General features: G+C 43.6%; 1 pseudogene; it reads right to left on the reverse strand.

The window, feature by feature from the left end:
- Window positions 1–12517: 12517 nt before the first annotated feature.
- LOC127029296 (terminal uridylyltransferase 7-like) overlaps window positions 12518–24481 on the reverse strand; it is a 35288-nt pseudogene continuing 23324 nt past the window's right edge.

The following is a 24481-nucleotide window of genomic DNA, read 5'->3' on the forward strand; positions in this document are numbered from 1 at the left end:
AACTGCTCCAGCGTGGGTCCTTCCACAGGGTGCAGTCCTTCAGGAACAGACTGCTCCAGCGTGGGTCCCCCGTGGGGTCACAAGTCCTGCCAGCAAACATGTTCTAGCGTGGGCTCCTTTCTCTCCACGGGTCCACAGGTCCTGCCAGGAGCCTGCTCCAGCACAGGCTTCCCATGGGGTCACAGTCTCCTTCAGGCATCCACCTGCTCCGGCGTGGAGATCCTCCACGGGCTGCAGGTGGATATCTGCTCCACCGTTAACCTGCATGGGTGCAGGGGGACAGCCTGCCTCACCATGGTCTTCACCACGATCTGCAGGGGAATCTCTGCTCTAGCTCCTGGAGCACCTCCTCCCCCTCCTTCTTCACTGACCTTGGTGTCTGCAGGGTTGTTTATCTGACATATTCTCACTCCTCTCTCCAGCTGAAGTTGCCGGGGTTTTTTCCTCCCTTCTTAAATATGTTATCCTAGAGGCGCTACCACCGTCGCTGATTGGCTCGGCCTTGGCCAGTGGTGGATCCATCTTGGAGCCGGCTGGCACTGGTTCTATCAGACATAGGGGAAGCTTCTGGCATCTTCTTTACAGAAGCCACCCCTGTAGCCCCCCTGCTACCAAAACCTTGCCACGCAAACCCAATACAGAGGCAATACTGAAATGTGCCCTGAGGCGGCCGGTCCCTGGGTGGCAGGGTGTGTGGAAGGATTTTGGCAGGTGCCTAGGGCAGTTATCACCTCCCATAGCCTGGGACTTTACAACTGAACATGCAAATAACCCTGGTAAACTGATGCGCCACCTGATAGAAGTGTGCCTTGCCTACCCCAATGAAAACCAAAAGCTTCTAGCACTGTACTGGGGCTTGGTCTGTGCCTATCGAGCCACAGTTCAGTACTCTCAGAGGATTGTGGTTAAGGCAGGGACCAAAACCACCTCTGAGAATGCCTTGACCGAGACCGGGGTGCAAACTACATCTGAGGACATGATAGTAGAGATAGGGACCCAAACAACACCAACAACTACAGTAATTGCCCCAGTAGTGAAAAAGAAACAGTGGACAAGGAGAACAATGGGTCCATACCCTCGATTAGTAAGGGAGGAGAAAGAAGAGGAAAGGTTTGCTCAAGAAGCTGGTCCTTCAGCAAAGAAACGGGAGGAAGGAATGAGAGAACTTAGCCAGGAAGCAGAAACTACCCGGTCTCTGACCTCATCAGAACTCTGAGAAATGCAGAAAGATTGCAACCGCCAGCCAGGCGAGCGGATTGCTGCCTGGCTGCTCCGATGCTGGGATAGCGGGGCCGACAGTCAGCAATTGGAAGGTAAGGAAGCCCAACAGCTGGGATCTCTTGCTAGAAACCGGGGGATTGAGAGAGGAATTGGAAAAGAGGCAGCAATTTGCAGTCTCTGGAGACGGCTCCTCTCAAGTGTGAGGGCAAGATATCCATTCAAGGAAGATCTTGTGAACTCCCCAGGAAAGTGGACTACTGCAGATGAAGGCATCCAGTACCTGAGAGAATTAGCAGTGCTGGAAGTCATCTACAGTGATCTAGACGATGATGAGGTCTCCAAAGATCCAGAGGATGTCCTGTGCACACGGGCCATGTGGAGGAAGGTGATTCAAAGTGCTCCAGCCTCATATTCTAACAGCTTGGCAGCGATGTATTGCCCAGATATGGATACACCAACTGTGGAGAAAGTGTCTTCTTGGCTCCAAAACTTTGAAGAAAATCTCTGTACCTCCTCATCCCTACAGAACAGCGCCTTGGCTGTTAGGGGCGCCCCAAGAAGTCAGTCCCCTCCTGCCCCGGTCAGAAGGAAAGGGAGCCCCAGGAGCATGCCGCGTGGCGCGCTCTGGTTCTTCCTGTGTGACCAGGGGGAGGACATGAGGAAGTGGGATGGTGAACCCACCTTTAAGCTGGAAGCCCGTGTACGTGAACTGAGAGGGAAGACTGCTGTTAAGAAGGGGCCACCCAAGAAGGCTGTCAGCGTAGTTGCTGTAGAGACACAAGAAGGCAATTGGCGATCTCCCAGACACAGAACAAGGACTGAGATCACCTCCCTTGATTCTGGTGAGGGGACTTCTGGTCTGGCACTGCAAGGGTCAGACAGTGAATACTCTGACCAGGAACAAGAATAGAGGGTCCCTGCCTTCGGCCAGGAGGAGGAAAGGGATGACCGGGTATACTGGACTGTGTGGATCCGATGGCCTGGCACATCAGACCCACAGGAGTATAAGGCTTTGGTAGACACGGGTGCACAGTGTACACTGGTGCCATCAGGGTATGGGGCACAGAACCCATCTGGATCTCCGGAGTGACAGGGGGATGCCAAGAATTGTCTGTATTGGAGGCTGAGGTGAGCTTAACAGGGGACAAGTGGGAAAAGCACCCCATTGTGACCGGCCCAGAGGCCCCTTGTATCCTTGGCATAGACTACCTCAGGAGAGGGTACTTCAAGGACCCAAAGGGGTACCGATGGGTTTTTGGTGTAGCTACTGTGAACAGAGAGAAGATCAAACAGCTATCATCTACCCTGCCTGGCCTCTCGGAAGATCCCTTCATTGTGGGATTGCTGCGAGTTGAAGAACAGCAGGTGCCAATTGCTACCAGGATGGTGCACCGGCAGCAATATCACACAAACCGAGACTCCCCGACACCCATCCATGAGCTGATTCATCAACTGGAGAGCCAAGAAGAGTGAACAGCAAGACTCACTCACCTTTCAATAGTCCCATATGGCCAGTGCAAAAGTCTGACGGAGGGTGGAGGTTAACAGTAGACTATCGTGGTCTGAACGAAGTGACACCACCACTGAGTGCTGCTGTACCAGACATGTTAGAGCTCCAATATGAACTGCAGTCGAAGGCAGCCAAGTGGTACGCTACAATTGACATTGCCAATGCATTTTTTTTCAATTCCTTTGGCAGCAGAGTGCAGGCCACAGTTTGCTTTCACGTGGAGGGGTGTCCAATACACCTGGAATCGACTGCCCCAGGGGTGGAAGCACAGCCCTACCATTTGTCATGGACTAATCCAGACTGCACTGGAACAGGGTGATGCCCACTGAAGAACATGGAAACAATGAACAGGTAGACAAGGCTGCCAAAATTGAAGTATATCTCAGGTGGACCTGGACTGGGAGTGTAAGGGTGAGCTATTTGTAGCTCGATGGGCCCACGAAACATCGGGACATCTAGGGAGACATGCAACATACAGATGGGCTCGTGATCAAGGGGTGGACCTGACCATGGAGGCCATCACACAGGTCACCCATGAATGTGAAACATGTGCTGCAATCAAGCGAGCCACATGAGTAAAGTCTCCCTGGAACAGAGGGCGGTGGCTGGGTTTTCGATATGGCGAGGCCTGGCAAATTGACTACATTGGACCACTGCCACGAACACGCCAAGGCAAGCGCTACATACTCACCATGGTGGAAGCAACTACTGGCTGGCTAGAAACATACCCTGTAAACCATGCCACTGCCCGAAACACCATCTTAGGCCTTGAAAGGCAAATTTTGTGGTGACATGGTACTCCAGAAAGAATTGAATCAGACAATGGGACTCATTTCCGGAATAACCTCCTAAACTCCTGGGCAAAGAAACATGGCATTGAGTGGGTGTATCACATCCCCTATCACCCACAAGCCTCTGGAAAGACTGAGAGATATAATGGACTGTTAAAGACTATGTTGAGAGCGCTGGGCAATGGGGCATGGAAGCACTGGGATACAAATTTAGCAGAAGCCACTTGGCTGGTTAACCCCAGAGGATCTGCTAACCGTCCTGGTCCTGCCCAAACAAAACCCCTCCATACTGTGGGAGGAGATAAGGTCCCTGTAGAGCACATAGGGAAGTGGCTGGGGAAGGTGGTGTGGATTGCTCCTCCCATGGGAAAAGGCAAACCCATTCGTGGGATTGTCTTTGCTCAAGGACCTGGGTGTACTTGGTGGGTAATGCAGAAGGATGGGGAGACCCGGTGTGTGCCTCAAGGAGATTTAACCTTGGGGGAAAAATAATCTGTGATGTGAGTTGTATGTTGTAGGAAGTAATGCAGCAGGAATGACCTGAACCGACGAAGAGTGAGTTTCGCAAGGAACAAGACGAGTGCAACCATGACCCAAACCAAGCCGGTGTTGGTGCCCAACAATCAAACATACTGCTTCTCCTGTCCTGAACATCCATCTTGACAGATGGGGCCCAAGTCATAGCCTCTTTGTGAACATCTGGAGGAGTGTGTCTTCCTTTCAGCTGGGATAGAGTTAATTCTCTTCTTAGGAGCTGGTACAGTGCTGTGTTTTGGATTTAGTGTGAGAATAATGTTGATAACACTCTGATGTTTTAGTTGTTGCTAAGGAGCGCTTATCTTAAGCCAAGGACTTTTCAGTTTCCCATGCTCTGCCAGCAAGCAGGTGTGCAAGAAGCTGGGAGGGAGCATGGCCAGGGCAGCTGACCCCAACTAGCCAAAGGGGTATTCCATACCATGGAACCTCATGCCCAGTATATAAACAGGGGGGAGTTGGCCAGGAGGCGCGGATCGCGGCTCGGGAACTAACTGGGCATCGGTCAGCGGGTGGTGAGCAATTGCACTGTGCATCACTGGTTTTTTTGGTTTTTTTTCCCTTCCCCCCCTTCCTTTTTTGTTATATTCCTTTTCATTACTATTATTATTATTACTATATTTCATTATTACTATTGTTAGTATTATATTTTACTTTAGTTATTAAACTGTTCTTATCTCAACCCACGAGTTTTTACTTTTTTTCTCTTTCCTCCTCCTCACCCCACTGGGAGGGGGAAAGGGGAAGCGGCTGCGTGGTGCTGAGTTGCTGACTGGGGTTAAACCACGACAGATGGTTAGAAGAGATATAAATGCATCAAATTATGTGGGACTTCAGCATGACGCAAATGGTATGGAATAAGGGGTGGAGATTGTATTGAGTCTGGCTGAGATGAAGTTAATTTTCCCCATAGCAGCCCTCATAGTGCTGTGCTCTGTATTGGTAGCTAGAAAGGTGTTGATGATAACACACCAGGGTTTTGGCTACTGCTGAGCAGTGCTCCCACAGCATCAAGGCTGTCTCTCCAACATTGCCCCCCCTCACCCCCAAAGGCCAGTAGGCTGAGGGTGGGCAAGATCTTGGGAGGGGACATAGCCAGGACAGCTGACCCAAACTGACCAAAGGAATATTCCATATCACATGACGTCTACTTAGCAATAAAAGGTAAGAGAAAGGAGGAGGAGACATTTGTTATTAAGGTGTTTGTCTTCCGGAGCAATCGCTACGCGTACTGAGGCCCTACTTCCCAGGAAGTGGCTGGACATCACTTGCTGATGGGAAGTAGAGAATAAATCTTTTTGTTTTCCTTTGCTTCCACGCATGGCCTTTGCTTTTGCTTTATTAAACTGCCCTTATCTTGACCCACGAGTTCTTTTTCATCTTATTTTCTCCCCTCCCTGTCCTGCTGAGGAGGGGAGTGATAGAGTGGCTTGGTGGGCACCTGGCGGCCAGCCAACACCAACCCACCACACCATCAGATTACAAAGGGGCAGAATCCATCTCTGTCTCTGGAGTGACAGGGGGATCCCAACAGCTGTCTGTGTTGGAGGCTGAGGTAAGCCTAACTGGGAATGAGTGGAAAAAACATCCTATTTACTGGCCTGGAGGCTCCATGCATTCTTGGCTTAGACTACCTCAGGAGAGGGTATTTCAGGGACCCAAAGGGGTACCGATGGGCTTTTGGTGTAGCCACTGTGAACAGAGAGAAGATCAAACAGCTATCTACCCTGCCTGGCCTCTCGGAAGATCCCTTCGTTGTGGGATTGCTGCGAGTTGAAGAACAACAGGTGCCAATTGCTAACACAACGGTGCACCGGCGACAATATCGCACCAACCGAGACTCCCTGATTCCCATCCATGAGCTGATTCATCGACTGGAGAGCCAAGGAGTGATCAGCAGGACTCGCTCACCCTTTAACAGCCCCATATGGCCAGTGCGAAAGTCTAATGGAGAATGGAGACTAACAGTGGACTATCGTGGCCTGAATGAAGTCACGCCACCGCTGAGTGCTGCCGTGCCAGACATGCTAGAACTTCAATATGAACTGGAGTCAAAGGCAGCCAAGTGGTACGCCACAAGTGATATTGCCAATGCATTTTTCTCAATCCCTTTGGCAGCAGAGTGCCGGCCACAGTTTGCTTTCACTTGGAGGGGCGTCCAGTACACCTGGAATCGACTGCCCCAGGGGTGGAAACACAGCCCCACCATTTGCCATGGCCTGATCCAGAATGCACTGGAACAGGGTGAAGCTCCAGAACACCTGCAGGACATTGATGACATCATCGTGTGGGGCAACACAGCAGCAGAAGTTTTTGAGAAAGGGGAGAAAATAATCCAAATCCTTCTGAAAGCTGGTTTTGCCATAAAACAGAGTAAGGTGAAGGGACCCGCACAGGAGATTCAGTTTTTAGGAATAAAATGGCAAGATGGACGTCATCACATCCCAATGGATGTGATCAACAAAATAGCAGCTATGTCTCCACTGACTAGTAAACAGGAAACGCAAGCTTTCTTAGGGGTTGTGGGTTTTTGGAGAATGCATATTCCAAATTACAGTCTGATTGTAAGCCCTCTCTATCAAGTGACCCGGAAGAGGAACGATTTTAAATGGGGCCCTGAGCAACAACAAGCCTTTGAACACATTAAGTGGGAGATGATAGTTCATGCAGTAGCCCTTGGGCCAGTCTGGGCAGGACCAGATGTTAAAAATGTGCTCTACACCGCAGCCGGGGAGAATGGCCCTACCTGGAGTCTCTGGCAGAAAGCACCTGGAGAGACTCGAGGTCGACCCCTAGGGTTTTGGAACAGGGGATACAGAGGATCTGAAGCTGGTTACACTCCAACTGAAAAGGAGATATTAGCAGCACATGAAGGAGTTTGAGCTGCCTCAGAAGTGGTTGGTACTGAAACACAGCTCCTGTTGGCACCCCGACTGCCGGTGCTGGGCTGGATGTTCAAAGGGAAGGTCCCTTCTACACATCATGCAACTGATGCTACATGGAGTAAGTGGGTTGCACTGATCACACAACGGGCTCAAATGGGACACCCTGGCTGCCCAGGAATCCTGGAAGTGATCATGGACTGGCCAGAGGGCTGAAACTTCAGAGTGTTGCCAGAGGAGGTGACGCGTGCTGAAGAGGCCCCACTGTATAATAAACTGCCAGAAAATGAGAGGCAATATGCCCTGTTCACTGATGGGTCCTGTCGCATTGTGGGAAAGCATCGGAGGTGGAAGGCGGCTGTATGGAGTCCTATAGGACAAGTTGCAGAAACTGCAGAAGGAGAAGGTGAATCGAGTCAGTTTGCAGAGGTGAAAGCCGTCCAGCTGGCTTTAGACATTGCTGAACGAGAAAAATGGCCAATACTTTATCTCTATACTGACTCATGGATGGTGGCAAATGCCCTGTGGGGGTGGTTGCAGCAATGGAAGCAGAGTAACTGGCAACGCGGAGGTAAACCCATCTGGGCTGCCCCATTGTGGCAAGATATTGCTGCCCGGCTAGAGAACCTGGTTGTGAAAGTACATCATGTAGATGCCCATGTACCTAAGAGTCAGGCACTGAAGAACATCAAAACAAGGAGCAGGTGGACCAGGCTGCTAGGATTGAAGGGGCTCAGGTGGATCTGGACTGGGAACATAAGGCTGAGCTATTTATATCTCAGTGGGCCCATGACACATCAGGACATCTAGGAAGGGATGCAACAAACAAATGGGCTCGTGATCGAGGGGTGGACTCGACCATTGACACCATCGCACAGGATATCCATGAATGCAAAACATACACCATAATCAAACAAGTCAAGCAGCTAAAGCCTCTATGGTATAGAGGACGATGGCTGAAATATCAATATGGAGAGGCCTGGCAGATTGATTATATCACACTCCCACAAACCCACCATGGAAAGCACCATGTGCTTCCAATGGTGGAAGCAACCACTGGCTGGCTGGAAACATATCCCGTGCCCCATGCCACCGCCCGGAACACTATCCTGGGCCTCGAGAAGCAAGTCTTATGGCGACATGGCACCCCTGGAAGAATTGAGTCAGACAATGGGACTCATTTCCGAAACCACCTCATAGACACCTGGGCCAAAGAGCATGGCATTGAGTGGGTGTATCACATCCCCTGTCATGCACCAGCCTCCGGGAAAATCGAGCGATACAATGGACTGTTAAAAACTACATTGAGAGCAATGGGTGCTGGGACATTCAAGCATTGGGAGTGGCTGCAGAGCAGCCCTGCAGAAAGGGATCTGGGGGTGCTGGTTGAAAGCAGGTGCAATATGAGTCAGCAGTGTGCCCTGGCAGCCAAGAGGGCAAAACACATCCTGGGGTGCATCAAACACAGCATAATCGGCCAATCAAAAGAGGTGATTATCCCGCTGTGTTCAGCATTGGTGCGGCCTCACCTTGAGTACTGTGTGCAGTTCTGGGCCCCACAACTTAAGAAGGATGTGAAGGTCCTGGAATGCATCCAGAGGAGGGCACCAAAGCTGGTGAAAGGGCTGGGGGGCATGTCCTATGAGGAGCGGCTGAGGACTCTGGGTTTGTCTAGTTTGGAGAGAAGGAGGCTGAGGGGCGACCTCATTGCTCTCTACAGCTTCCTGAGGAGGGGAAGTGGAGAGGGAGGTGCTGATCTCTTCTCCCTGGGATCCAGTGACAGGACACATGGGAATGGTTCAAAGCTGTGCCAGGGGAGGTTCAGACTGGACATTAGGAAGCATTTCTTTACCGAGAGAGTGGTCAAACACTGGAACAGGCTTCCTAGAGAGGTGGTCGATGCCCCAAGCCTGTCAGTGTTTAAGAGGCATTTGGACAATGCCCTTGATAACATGCTTTAACTTTTGGTCAGCCCTGAAGTGGTCAGGCAGTTGGACTAGATGATCCTTGTAGGTCCCTTCCAATTGAAATAGTCTAGTCTGTTCTAAATTTAGCAGAAGCCACTTGCCTAGTTAACACCAGAGGATCTGCCGGTCAACCTGGCCCTGTCCAATTAAAACCCCTGCACACTGTGGAAGGAGATAAGGTCCCCATAGTTTGTATAAGGAACTGGCTGGGAAAAACAGTGTGGGTTACTCCTTCCCCAGGAAAAAGCAAACCTATTCATGGGATTGCTTTTGCTCAAGGACCTAGGTGTACTTGGTGGGTAATGCGGAAGGATGGGGGAGTCCAATGTGTACGTCAAGGTGATTTAATCCTGGGTGAAAATAATCCATGATTTGAGTTGTATGATGCCAGTGTTACATGATGCTGTATGTCACCACTCCTGTGGCTGACATACGTCAAAGGTATTATAGCAGGAACCCCTTGCTGCTAGCCAGGCTAGAGACAAGGGGAGGAGTTCATTGCAATGTTAAACCCAATGGCCTGGTCCAAAGGGACCAGGGGTGGAGATTGTGATGGAAATACCTTTAAATTGTTGGAACCCGGGATTTGAGTTGCATGTTATAGGAAATACTACAGCAGAAACCACCCGAACCAATGGAGGACGAGACTCACAAGAAGCAGTGCAAGTGCAGCAGTGACCTGACCTGAGCTGGCTTTGGTGCCCAATATCTCCACGCAACACACCACCTCTCCTGTCCTGAGTGACCACCATTAACAGATGGAGCCCAAAGTCATGGACTAAATGAACTCAATGGACATTTTGTGGACATTTTACAGACATTTCACAGGGGTGGCCCATAGACTAAGGGAATGATATCTGTGTATTATATCAAAGGATGGGAAGGGGGGGATGGTTAATGAGGATGTATTGGATAGTGTGGGACCTGAGCATGAGGTAAATGGTATGGAATAAGGGGTGGAGAATGTGCTGGTTTTGGCTGGGATAGAGTTAATTTTCTTCATAGTAGCTAGTATGGGGCTGTGTTTTGGATTTGTGCTGAAAACAGTGTTGATAACACAGGGGTGTTTTCGTTACTGCTGAGCAGTGCTTACACAGAGTCAAGGCCTTTTCTGCTTCTCACCCCACCCCACCAGCGAGTAGGCTGGGGGTGCCCAAGAAGTTGGGAGGGGACACAGCCGGGACAGCTGACCCCATCTGACCAAAGGGATATTCCAGACCATATGATGTCATGCTCAGCAATTAAAGATGGGGGAAGAAGAAGGAAGAGGGGGACGTTCGGAGTTATGGCATTTGTCTTCCCAAGTAACCGTTTTGCGTGATGGAGCCCTGCTTTCCTGGAGATGGCTGAACACCTGCCTGCCCATGGGAAGTGGTGAATGAATTCCTTGTTTTGCTTTGCTTGCATGCACAGCTTTTGCTTTCCCTATTAAACTGTCTTTATGTCAGCCCACGAGTTTTCTCACTTGTACCCTTCTGATTCTCTCCCCCATCCCACTGTGGGGGGAGTGAGTGAGCGACTGTGTGGTGCTTAGTTGCTGGCTGGGGTTAAACCACGACAGAGGGTACTCTGTACAGCAGTCTTATCTCATTTTTCTCTTAGCCAATTTGGAACTTTGGCTTAAACATCGAAAAACTGGAAAAAATGCCCCAAAACCCAGGTCCCGACTGACAGACTTATAAGAAATAATGAACTAATAAGCAGTAGCTAAGTCATCCTTCAGATAAGGTGTCTCATCATCTGCTTTGTAAATGAAAATTAGTATGATAGAAATGAAAATTTATAAAATTAAATTTTAGTTAGTTTCCAAAGGAACACAGTATTATAGTTTCCTTTTAGGTAACCCTACAAACACTTAAATTCATGCTAGAAAAGTTTGCTCTATAGATTAGTCATTATTTGACCTCTTAAAATAACAAATAGGAATCCTTTGCATAAACATAATCTGAAAACAGCTCTCCTCTACTAGCAAAAACGTTCTGTCCTGCTTAAATAAGGAGACTCTTCTTAAGTATCAGGTGTATTTGGTGTAAGAGGGTGTAAGATTATGCTACCAAGATACTGGAAGTGGGCAGAAAATGATGCAAATGTATTTAGAACCTTCAAAATATTTAAAAGTATTCTTATTTTGATAAACCAGTCCAGAAGTATTGGATGGGCAAAAAAGATGTTTAAAAATTCAAGCCCCACACTGCATTCAGCTTCTGTCCTTTTGAAGGTATATGTCAAGTCTAAATTTAAACTTTGGAGTTTCTGTATCTTTGACTTAGCAAGAAATGCTCAAAGAGACTACCATTCCATTTGCCATGATAACAGTTGGCTAAGATGTCCAGTACAGCAGCACAGAAACAGCAGTGATGCCAGGGCCATCTACCAGCCCAGGCGCACGGCCATTGCTGTTATCAAAATGTTCCCAGGCACAGCAGAGTAAGATGAGCAGCAGTACAGCAGTACAGCAAGCAGCGAAAGCAAAAAGCAGCCACTAACGAGCACTAGGCTCTAATATACAGTAAGGCAAGCAAGCCCCATGGCAAGCACAGGAGCCTGCCAATTAATAGCTAAACAGCAATAACAGCTATAAATTTGATCTAGCACATTCCAATCAAACCTGTCGTTATCTCGAACCCTTGGAGCCCCACGTTGGGTGCCAAAAAGGACTGTCATGGTTTAACCCCAGCTGGCAACTAAGCCCCACACAGCTGCTCACTCACTCCCCTCACAGTGGGATGGGGGAGAGAATCGGAAGAGTAAAAGTGAGAAAACTCGTGGGTTGAGATAAAGACAGTTTAATAGGGAAAGCAAAAGCTGCGCATGCAAGCAAAGCAAAACAAGGAATTCATTCACTGCTTCCCATCGGCAGGCAGGTGTTCAGCCATCTCCAGGAAAGCAGGGCTCCATCACGCATAACGGTTATTTGGGAAGACAAAACACCATCACTCCAAACGTCCCCCCTTCCTTCTTCTTCCCCCAGCTTTTATTGCTGAGCCTGATGTCATATGGTCTGTAATATCCCTTCGGTCAGTTGGGGTCAGCAGTCCCAGCTGTGTCCCCTCCCAACTTCTTGTGCACCCCCAGCCTACTCGCTGGTGGGGTGGTGTGAGAAGCAGAAAATTCCTCTAACTGCTGAGTTGGGAGGAATGTTTTTTATTTCATTCACAATATTTTATCTGAGCAATTTATACACTGTCATAGTGACTTTAGATTATTTATGAAGTCCGTTTCACGTGATGTGAAGAGCTATAGGCTAGCTTTTATTGCTACTGTGATTCACTGAAATAGAATCTGTAATTTGAAATGTTAGCAAACTATGATATAATGATGACAATGGAAGCATTTTCAACATATTAGGAAGTTTCTTTCTTTACAAGCTTTACTTTCTTTCCTTTCTATACAAGTATCTTACCTGCTACAAGAAACCATGCCAAATCTCCCAGGATACAGCAGTGTTCTGAAAGGTAGGTGAAGATGGAGGGAAAACTGACCATATGTGACTACATTTTAAAAAATAAATTAGCATTTACGTCATGCCATTCAAAGCAAAAACCTTATCCTTAAATCAACCCTGTTAAAAATAGCAAAAAAGATAAGCTCTGTTTAAACTACTCAACTATATCAGAGTTTCATACCTACAGCTCCTTTATACTGTGGGCATTTTTTTTTCATGTGACCTTCTCTTCCACAGATAAAGCAATATTTTTCTCTTAAGCCCCTGTCTTCCAGGAGTTTCCACTTTGCTGATTGCCTGGGATTCTTTTCTCTTCCAGTTTCCACTATTCCCCTTGCTGCTAGTTTGCTCTTCTGAGGTATACATAGTTGCAACTTTCCCTCCTTGATTGAGCTCTCTTTTTCTGTTGTTTTATTCCAAGTTTCGTTGTCCTCTTTGCTTCTTTTCTCTTTTTTTTCTGTGTACCTTTGGTTTTTGATACCTTCAAAATCACATCGCCACCTCAGTCTACAGGAGAAAAATGATGCAGAGTTCATAGGCTTTACATCTATACACGGAGAGGAAAAAAAAGTGCTGTGTATTGACAATATAATCCTAGTGTATTTCTTCAGTGGTTTAAATAAAGTGAATTAATGTATCTATTCCTTTGACTCTCCTAACAGTGTTACAGTAATGTAACATACATTTAATAATGTAACTTAACAATTAGATTACAATACAGCACTAAAATCTAATAATTACATCTAAACAAATATAATCATAATGTAGATCTAGATGCTGGAGCTGCAAAAGACAAGTGGAAAAGAAACACCAAACAACATGCTAACAAACCATAAAAGCTGAGGCTATATTTCTATTTCTCTTACTTGTACACTACCATCAGAAATCTAGCTTCTTTCCACTAGTCTGAAACTGTGTTATACTCACAGTATTTCTAAAAAACTTTTTTAATGGGAAATGCTTCTAACATTTTAAGTCACTTACTTAAAGATCTAGCAGTGGAGACCCAGGTATCACTGCTGAACTGGTTTTATTTAACTTCATCCATGACTTGGAGGAGAGATCAGTGAAACCTCCACATCTGAAGATGATAAGAAGCTATTTTGGTCAGTCAGATGCAGCACTTAATGGCAAGCAACTTGAAAATACATCACAAAACTGATGGAACGGGCAAAAAGGTGGTGGATGAGCTTCAATGGAGATGAACGTAAGGTAATGTATCCAGTGAAAAAAAATCTAAACCATGTCCATATGATGTTGAACTGGGAGCTAGCAATTAAATCTAAGGAAAGAGAAGAGACCAGGGGCTGCCCTATGCCGGACAGAGCCAGTTCCAGACAGCTCCAAAACAGACCCACCACTGGCCAAAGCTGAGCCAATCAGCAACATTGGTAGCGGCTCTCTGATAACATATTTAAAAAAGGGTAAAATACACTGCACAGCAGCAGCTGGGAGAGAGAAGTGAGAAAATGTGAGAGAAAACTCTGCAGACACCAAGGTCGGTGAAGGAGGGGAAGGAGGTGCTCCAGGCGCTGGAGCAGAGATTTCCCTCCAGTCTGTGGTGAAGACAATGGTGATGCAGGTTGTCCCCCTGCAGCCCATGAAGGACCATGCTGGTGCACATATCCACGCTGCAGTCCATGGAGGACCCCACACAGGAGCAGGTGGATGTGCCCTGAAGGAAGCTGCAGCCCATGGAGAGCCCAGGCAGGAGCAGGCTCCTGGCAGGAACTGCGGCCCATGGGGGACCCTCACTGGAGCAGTCTGTTCCTGAAGGACTGTATCCCGTGGAAAGGACCCATGCTGGAGCAGTTTGTGAAAGACTGTATGCCGTGGGAGAAATCCCATGCTGGAGCAAGGGAAAAGTGTGAGGAGGAAGGAGTGGCAGAGAGGAACTGTTATGAACTGACCACAATCCCCATTCCCCATCCTCCCTGCACTGCTTGGAGGAGATAGAAGAGTCAGGAATGAAGGAGTGAAGTTGAATCTGGAAAGATGGGGGCTTGGAGGAAGGTATTTTTAGTTTTGTCTTTGTTTCTCACCACCTGTTCTGGATCTGGTTGGGATAGAGTTAATTTTCTTCATAGCAGCTCATATGGTGCTGCGTTTTAGATTTGTGACCAAAACAATGTTGATAACAGACCAATGTTTTAGCTATTGCTGAGCAGTGTTTGCACTGCATCAAGGCCTTCTCTGTTTCTCACTCTCCCCCCCCAGTGAATAGATTGGGGGGTGGGTGGGGGGTGCACACATGGTTGGGAGGGGACACAACCAGGCAGATGACCAAAACTAACCAAAGAGATATTTCATGCCATATAATGTCATGCTCAGCAATAAAATGGAGAGGAGGAGGATGGTTTAGGTAGGTAAGCCATCTTTTTCCTTGGGAACTCACTGGGCATCAGTCTACCCATGGGAGGTGATGAGTGACTGCCTTTGCATCACTTGTTTTGTTTTCTCTTTCTTCTTCCACTTCTCCTTTGCTTATTAAACTGTCTTTATCTCAACCCATGAGTTTTCTTGCTTTTACTCTTCATTTTCTCTTCCCTCATCCCACTGGAAGTGGAGGGGAGTGAGTGAGTAGCTGTGTGGTGCTGAGCTGCCTACTGGGGTTAACCCACAACACCATCCTACTCTATTTTTAATTGGCAATAAATTAAATTAATCTTCCCTAAGTCGAGTCTTTTTTGCCCGTGATGGTAGCTGGTAAGCAATCTTTCTGTCTTTATCTTGACCCATGAGCTTTTCCATCTTATTTTCTCCCCCTGTCCTTCTGAGGAGGTGGAGTGAGAGCGTGGCTTGGTGGGCAGTTGGCAGCCAGCCAAGGTTAACCCACCACAAGAAGGTACAGAGAATCATAGAACGGTTTGGGTTGGAAGGGTCCTTTAAAGTTCATCTAGTCCAACCCCCCTGCCATGGGCAGGGACACCTTCCACTAGATCGGGTTGCTCAAAGCCCCATCCAACCTGGCCTTGAACACTTCCAGGGAGGGGGCATCCACAACTTCTCTGGGCAACCTGTGCCAGTGCCTCACCACCCTCACAGTAAAGAACTTCTTCCCAATATCTAATCTAAATCTACCCTCTTTCAGTTTAACACCATTACCCCTTGTCCTATCACTACACTCCCTTGTAAAAAGTTCCTCTCCAGCTTTCCTGTAGGCCCCCTTTAGGTACTGGAAGGCCGCAATAAGGTCTCCCCAAACCCTTCGCTTCTCCAGGCTGAACAACCCCAACTCTCTCAGCCTGTCTTCATAGGAGAGGTGCTCCAGCCCTCTGATCATCTTTGTGGCCCTCTTCTGGACTCACTCCAACAGGTCCATGTCTTTCTTATGTTGGGGGCCCCAGAGCTGAACACAGTACTCCAGGTGGGGTCTCATGAGAGCAGAGTAGAGGGGGAGAATCACCTCCCTCGACCTGCTGGTCACGCTTCTTTTTATGCAGCCCAGGATACGGTTGGCTTTCTGGGCTGCAAGCGCACATTGCCAGGTCGTGTTGAGCTTCTCATCAACCAACATCCCCAAGTCCTTCTCCTCAGGGCTGCTCTCAATCCATTCTCTGCCCAGCCTGTATTTGTGCTTGGGATTGCCCCGACCCAGCAGCTAAAATGTCTTAGGCAGCAACTGTCTTAGGAGGAGATAATAAAAAGGTTTGAGACTCTTCAACTCGGAGAGGAGCCAGAGGGTAAACACAATCATGACTTAAAAACCTCAAAGCAGTATCATTACTAACTAAATCCCACAGTACTATGCCTGTGGAATGTTTAATGAAACTAAAATGAGTTTGGTTTAAAACAGATTTAAAAAAATACTATTTTACACAGCAGTTAGCATACTTCTGGAACTGGTTGCCACAGAAGATTAAGGAAAACAGGAAAAACAGGTTCAGGAAAAAATAAAATTAAAAAAAAAATGCACAACTGCAGTCCACAAACAAATATTACAAGAACCAAGGCAGGTATGTGTTCTAACATCTCTTATACAGCAACTGAAGATGTTGGGGGAATACAAGAGAAGAGACTGCAGAAAACAGCCAAATAGCATGCCCTCCATAAACAGCATCTCCTATTACCACTGCTGGACAAAGGATTCAGCTAGATGGGCGAGTGGTCTGACCTCATAAGGCATTTACATTCTTAGAATCAAAATCCCATTGACTTTTGCTCTAATGTTGTATACAGCATAGCTGCATATGTGAAATGAACTGGGGTTTCACTCCAGAATGCAGGATTAAAGTGCATCTGAAACAGCAGTTTAGACATTGAGTGGATTTTCACAGCACCATCAGCATTCTTGATTTTCAACCTATCATCAGCTAGTACACTTACATTTGGTGAAGTTGAATAGATTCCTAAACTAACAATCTTAGCAATATTAGCTCACAGTTCTCTACAGTTTATCAAAAAGGCTACTTTATCTAGTCTTTGTACACCAGCTTTTTAGCTACTTATATAAAAGTGTAGGAGATTTTTAATTACAATTAAGATATATAGATTCCAAACAAAGGTCAGATTTCCCATTCACCTTACAAACGAGCACAAAGGCTTTCATAATTTTGTTCTTTTGAAGTTTTATTTGCTGATTTTCACTATTTTAGAAACATGAAGTCTTTAAAGTGCTTTAGTGTCTTTACTTGGAAAAAATATCAATCAATCAGTTTTAAGTTTAGACAGTTTATCATATAAAGAGCAGAAAATCAGTTTAGCATTCATTTGCTACAGGAAGGTATTTACTGAATTTTGGACATCTGGTTACTGAGAATCAGGAAGCCTTCTCTTGGATGTAAACAGGACACTGTTCTGATCTATGTGTGCTTGAAAAAAAGTCATGCTGTGATGCCCTTGTCTTGCTTTTTGACATGAATGGCATGATTCTGTGAACATGACAAAAATGTATCTTGCTGGGAGCACCAAGATTCTAGAAATAGAAACTATTAAATGAAAATATGCAAAATACTTTCATGAGTGCTCTTCACAGCACACAGCCATTCAACTTTGCATTTAGAGTCTCTTCAACTACTGCTTTCCTATATAAAGCGCAGAATCAGCATTATCTCCTTAAGCTAAATGGAGAGGATACTGGGTGAAATGTGTTTTGTAGTCTTCTATGAAAAGATTCTGTTAAAAAAAACACTAGAGCTGATGCTGGCAAAAGTTTAGTGGTGACTCAACACAGACCAAAAATTTAAAAACACCACCGCCTGCCCCTCCACTGTCAAAACTGATATTGATACATTTTCATTTTAACAGTAAAGAAATAATCTGTAGCATGTGCAATTTTTGCTTTAGCATTATCATCCTAATCTTCCTTTCAAACAAAGCTAAGGAAATGTTCCACATAGATCCCAAAACTATACTCACTTTCTTCTCATGGGACAATCTTTCATGAAATGGCCAATTTTACCACAAGTTCTGCAGCATCTATCATTCGGTGCCAATTCTCCTTCTGTAAGTACCTCTGGATCAAAGAAGTACTCCTCAAAAAGAAATCATGCATTTAAAAAAGCAAATCAACACACTTTGGAATCAAGACAGATAAACAAGAAAAGAACAAATCTTGTGTGTGTAGCTGAACTCCTGAAAGACCTGATGAGATAACTGGCCACTGCTACCTCTTCTTTAAGGGCAGCCTGCTAACCACAAGTTCTGCAAGCTATTTTTTTAAACTGCAGTTTTAAAAAAAAAGGTTAGCTATTTTGATAGGGACTAAAATACATTATAAGCCTGTACAATGAAGCCCTGACTTGATTAGTATTCTGCATGTCACATTTTACATGCAAACAACATGAATACAGTACTCAGTAATAACTCTCATACTAAAGATTTGTTAGAGTATGATTGAAACTTAAAAGAGAAGAGCATAAAGAGAGCACAACCATATTCCCACAAGTGATACCTTATACATTGTAAGAGCATGTGCACGTACATACTGCTCTTAGAACTCCCACATCCCTTAAAGCAACTTAACATTTTTGATGAATATTCTTTAGGAAATATTTTTATAGGGGTACCAAATAACCTTCTCCCATTGATAAAAGCTTTCATTATAAAATTTGTCACTGGGGAACAAAAAAGAAAACATCATCCAAACATCAAACTATCAAAATAACATCTAAGACAAGATCATCACTTTAGGCCCAAATTTGTGAACAGAAAACTTACTTTTTCTTGACAATCCAGCTCCAAGACTGTGGTTCAAATCAAAGGGGTCTGTATAAAAAGCATTATAGACATTACTCAAGTCCAGGGCAAGATCATCAATGTATATATAAATGAACAATCAAAGGCAGCTATTCCTGATGCAGAATTAATATACTGAAATTAAATTCTTCGCAAATTTATTGAAAATATTTCACTCCAAGGACAAAGGATAACAGCGGTTCATCTCTGAATTGACTGAAATATTATAAAAGAATAAGTTGTGTGTGAGGGCAGGAGAGTAAAAATCTTTTCCATGAAAATCAGATAGGCCAAAAAAATCATGGCTTAGGGAACATTTCTAAAATATGTCAGTGCATTTTCTTGATACACTATTAAGTAATACCATGGTCTGTAATACATACACATGGTATAATAGTCATATAAATATGGTCTCAACTGAAGTTAATATTAGTGAGAAAACCTCAATTGCATTATAGCTAGTTTCTTCTCCAAAGCATTTGGTTAAATCTATTTCTATGTCAGTTACTGTTATTACACAAAGTATGAAGTTTGCTTTGCAACTTCTTTTCAGATAAAAAAAAAAACCCAACCCCAAAAAAACCAACTAAGAGAAGAATTTCTAACACTACTGAAACACAATGGGAATTTTGCAAAGATTTCAAAATGTGCAAATAACAATTTCTAAACTAGTAATAGAAAAATGAAATTAAACCATGTAGAAAAACCAAATTTTTCATGTGGGTACTAAAGTAATTCCACATATCCATGTGCGTTATGTGATTTTACCTTCAATTACAATGTATTTGGAAGTCCACTGCTTCTTGAAAGTTGTAAGCAGATTTTTTCTCCTAATGCAGATGACATGTTCTTTAAAATCAAATTCTGCATAGAAACGGAGAAGTCCCAGCCACAGCTGCCCAACAGATTCAGTGTTTTTGCCACAATCTGGCCAAACAACTGACTTAAAATGATAGAAATATTTATTTTTCCAATACTTATATAAAGCATAATAATTTTCATAACTTGAAAATTCAAACTACATAAAATTTATAAAGAAGCATGATTGAGTTACTCCAGAATACCTCCCTTCCCTTCATAATTAGCATTAATAATTCAATATTGACTTGAAAATGGTCAGTATTTTTTTAAATATTGAGATTAACAACAAACATAGGGAATTAATAATACTTCTAACATTAGGTTTTGCCTGTTATCAAAAAGAATTTATTAATTCACTTTTACTGTATGTGCCCATTTAATACAATATTATTCAACTGGATTAAACAAACTATGACTACATATGCAACTGATATTTGTAGGAGGTATCTCCACTCAGTAATGTGACATACATAACAATTAATCATCATTAACACCTTAAAATAACTTCTAGCAAATCTATTTTTTTTCAGATTTTGCAGATTTTTTTCATAGATGCTTGCATTACTTAGTTGAACACAACCAATTATATTCTGAAAGCTTCACGGCATGGGATTGGGATTTTCAAAGCAATAGCTACTCCACTTCCATTTCTTTGTCTAGTACTTACGTGTATTGCTACTATGTTTTTCTTCTTTATCACCCATACAGAGCTTAAAATCAAAGATAATTTTTAGAATCTGGTTTCTATATTCAACCACCATATCTGAGGACAATATTCCTTAAAATTAATTCTTTTTCATTTGCAAAGCTACAGGTAACACCATTTCAAATTCACTTCTCTGATATACTCACCAACTCTTCTGTCCTATCAAAGAAACAAACGTTCCAGCCATCAACTAAAATTTCAGGCTTCTTGGGTTCTTTGTAGATCTAAAAACATAATATCAACTCATTAAAACAGCCCTTCAGATTGAGCACTCTGAAATTCTTCTAGTCAATACTGTATACCGATACTCATTTCTTTCTTGATATACTGTACCTCTTGAAGAACAGAGATGACAGGAGGATTTCTCTGTTGAAGAAAATAAAGCACCATAAGAGTATATGCATAAGAAGAAAGGCTACCTTGAGATGCATCTCCAATGTCACACATCTAGAAAAAGAAACATCTTTTATGGCTATCATCCTTTGCTGTAGGTGCTACTGCTTCTAGAACGTCTGAAGTATACTCACCTTCGTAAAGACTTTCATTGTGTAACACAGATATTTTACTCTAGGATAAATGGCTGCATATGATGACAGGAGTCTTGTGTTATGCAAGGCCTATAAAAATAAAAAAAGTCATATACAAAATATAGGAGTCCTGCAGAAAAGAGGCAATAAGCTGAAAACATGAAAAACATCTTTAGTCAAGATAAGGAAAGTCAAGGAATGATTCAGAATACTGTAGTTGGAGAGTTCGCATGTATACATGCATACTTCTTCCATTCTAATTTATTTAAAAGTCATAATGAATTTGTGGACAGAAACACTTGAGTTGTGTGCTCAACAAAAGCAAATGTGAAGCCTTGCATAACAGAATGCATGTTATTGAGAAAGGAAGCATTGAACAATGCTTCCTGCTCACCTCCTCTGTTAAAAAGCTGGTAAACATCTTTAAACTGCTCACAAGTGGTACAAATCAGCATTCACAGAATAGTATCTCAGAAAGGAAAGCATTAATCTATTACTGCATTTTCAAAATATTTGGTAGAAGGTAAGTACTTGAAATAAGATTTCAGCCCAGGGACGTGAGAGCTATCAATTCACCCATATGGATGCAGAACTTCAACCACTAATTCTGAAAGTCTGTTCTTGAAGTATCCTCCTCAAGACAACCTTCTCCTATTTAAAGGTAGCCTTTGTAAGTGCCTGCTAAAGGAGGTTTTCAGACTGCTGCTTGTTTACCAAATAGCTCATTATAGGCCTGCTGCAGAAATGTGCACGGGGACACCCCCAAAACTCACCCAATCACAAAACTTGTTTTTAAAATATTTGGCCAAGGATTTGTTCTCTTCTGTAGACTGTAACATGTGTCCCAGTTCAGGCAAGCTGGATTCAAAATCACTATCCCAGGTCTCAAAGTCTAAGCAAGAGTCATGACTGGGGGCAGGAAGGGCTGAAGTTATGTTATTTTGTCTTTTTAAGTTACAGAAAGAAACCTAAACCACTAATGCTTACTCTTATTGAAGAACTAATATATTCTCTTAGACAAGTGACAACTCTAAAGTCTCAATTGTGTAACTGACTCCACTCATTTTGGATATGAGCCGGCAATGTGTATTTGCAGCCCAGAAAGCCAACCATATCCTGGGCTGCATAAAAAGAAGCACGCTCAGCAGGTCGAGGGAGGTGATTCTCCCCCTCTACTCTGCTCTCATGAGACCCCACCTGGAGTCCTGTGTTCAGCTCTGGGGTCCCCAACATAAGAAAGACATGGACCTGTTGGAGTGAGTCCAGAGGAGGGCCACAAAGATGATCAGAGGGCTGGAACACCTCTCCTATGAAGAAAGACTGAGAGAGTTGGGGTTGTTCAGCCTGGAGAAGAGAAGGCTCCAGGGAGACCTGATTGCAGCTTTTCAGTACTTAAAGGGGGCTTATAAGAAAGATGGAGAGAGACTTTTTACCAGGGCCTGTAGTGACAGGACATGGGGCAATGGTTTTAAACTGAAAGAGGGTAGATTTAGATTGGACATAAGAAAGAAATTTTTTACGATGAGGGTGGTGAGACACTGGAACAGGTTGCCCAGAGAGGTTGTGGATGCCCCATCATTGGCAGCGTTCAAGGTCAGGTTGGACGAGGCTTTGAGCAATCAGATCTAGTGAAAGATGTCCCTGCCCATGGCAGGGGTGTTGGAGCTAGATGAACTTTAAAGGTCCCTTCCAACCCAAACCATTCTATGATTCTATGATAGTCAAATAAAAAACTTGTACTCAGAAATCTAAAATTGAAATAGGTAATTGGTTGATTATTGAATCTCAACAAAACAAGCATTTTATCCTCATGAGGTCACTCCACATTTTCCTGTTAACAAAAAAGGAGATAACCTTACCAGAGTGTTATATAAACTGATGTCTACTTCAAGACCACTTCTGACATGGAAGAATTTGACAATTGGGACTTTAGCAGTTGTTATAGACAAGACATTTCTTAGACCTAGAATGAAATGTTACTGAATGACTGCAATACAGTCATAACACAATCAAGTGCACTACAAACCATCCAAAATTGCAGTAAAAATGTTACAAAATATAATTTTAGTATCAGCTAAGATCTTATTTCAGTTATATTTTAATATTGATTTTTGGCATTTGTCAGACACTATGAATCCACTAAATATAATACATACAAATATACATATACCCTCCAATAAACTGAAGATTAATCTAAACTTTACAGCAAAATAAACTGAAGAGATCATTGATAGTTCACTCCAATTATATTAAATTTAATGTGAGATACACTAAAACAAACACTCTAAAATCATACTTTCTTGTAGATAAAACAGAATACTTAGTGCAAACTTCTGTCAGCCTGCCTTTTAACTTATTGGATGCTGAACATACAAATACAACATAATAATTAAATTGAAGCTCCAAGCTTTAACTTAAGGCTTTTTCTCATGTATATAGGTTATGAATATACTATCTGTCCAATGTTAGGCTATAACATTATAGCCTCAAAGACCTACATATACAAAAAAAAAAAAATCTGAGTGTTCACAACATACACCCTCATTCTTAATAATATTATGGTCTTTAATACAGTTTTATCTTAATTATTTTCCATGTACAATGCCCCAGAACTTCCTCACTGCATCAGTCACATAAACAGAACCACTTATTTTAATTTTCAAGAAAGTTACCTGAATGTTTCTTGAGAACCTTTGCTAAATCTTCAATGATTCTGATGCAATCTAGCCCCTAAGACATGAAGAAAAAGTCAGCACTGAAATTATGTTAGAAGAGTTCTAGACAAAGTATTTCAGACATACCTTTTTTAACTTGCTGTTAAGCTTAAAGCTGTATGATTCAGTTTCATATTATACAGAATTATGTGAATACCAGAAATTGTTTCAAAATGGCACTTCTTGTAAAATCAACACTAGACAGTATCTTAACATAGGCTTTTTTAAACTTTATATTAGTCGTGAAATATGATTTATGTCCTTTTCCACCGTCTTCCATTTCTAGTTGTTTATGCTAAAAAGCATATCTTATTTATTTGCACAGTTTATGCTAGAATGTTAGTGCAGAATTCAGAAAACCAAGTACTGAGTAAAAATTCTTAAATGCATACCTAGAACAACAGCAAAAAAACCCAGATAATCTGCTTTTGAGGCACCTGTTTGCATTTTCCTCTAATCTGAACAGCTTTTATAAAAAGTAAATTTGTTACAATATATACACAATAAAACTATAAAGTTGTGTACTTATTAATACCCATCCCCCCAAACGCCTTGTCTAACTACCTCAGCAGTTTCCAGTCCATCAATTGTCATATACATATCAAGGTCATTTTGTTTGAAGCCAAAGCCATTTTTTGAGGAGCCAAACAAATTCAGCTTGGTTCCTATAAGAGATGTGACAGATTATAACCCCATATCAACACAGAATCTCAAATTGTACGCAGCTTCAAACCACAGCATGTCTTTTAACGCAAGCATGAATATATTACTATTTTTCTGTAGTATTTAAAAACATTTTCTCATCAGTTTTGCTGATGAGGAAAGAATCCCTACTTTTATTGGTTCTGTCATGGTTTAACCCCAGTCAGCAACTCAGCACCACGCAGCCGCTTCCCCTTTCCCCCTCCCAGTGGGGTGAGGAGGAGGAAAGAGAAAAAAAGTAAAACTCATGGGTTGAGATAAGAACAGTTTAATAACTAAAGTAAAATATAATACTAACAATAGTAATAATGAAATATAGTAATAATAGTAATGAAAAGGAATGCAACAAAAAAAAAAGGGGGGGGAAGGAAAAAAAACCAGTGATGCACAATGCAATTGCTCACCACCCGCTGACCGATGCCCAGTTAGTTCCCGAACCGCGAT

This window comes from Gymnogyps californianus, unplaced genomic scaffold (assembly GCF_018139145.2).
Source record: "Gymnogyps californianus isolate 813 unplaced genomic scaffold, ASM1813914v2 HiC_scaffold_99, whole genome shotgun sequence".
Classification (NCBI taxonomy): domain Eukaryota; kingdom Metazoa; phylum Chordata; class Aves; order Accipitriformes; family Cathartidae; genus Gymnogyps; species Gymnogyps californianus.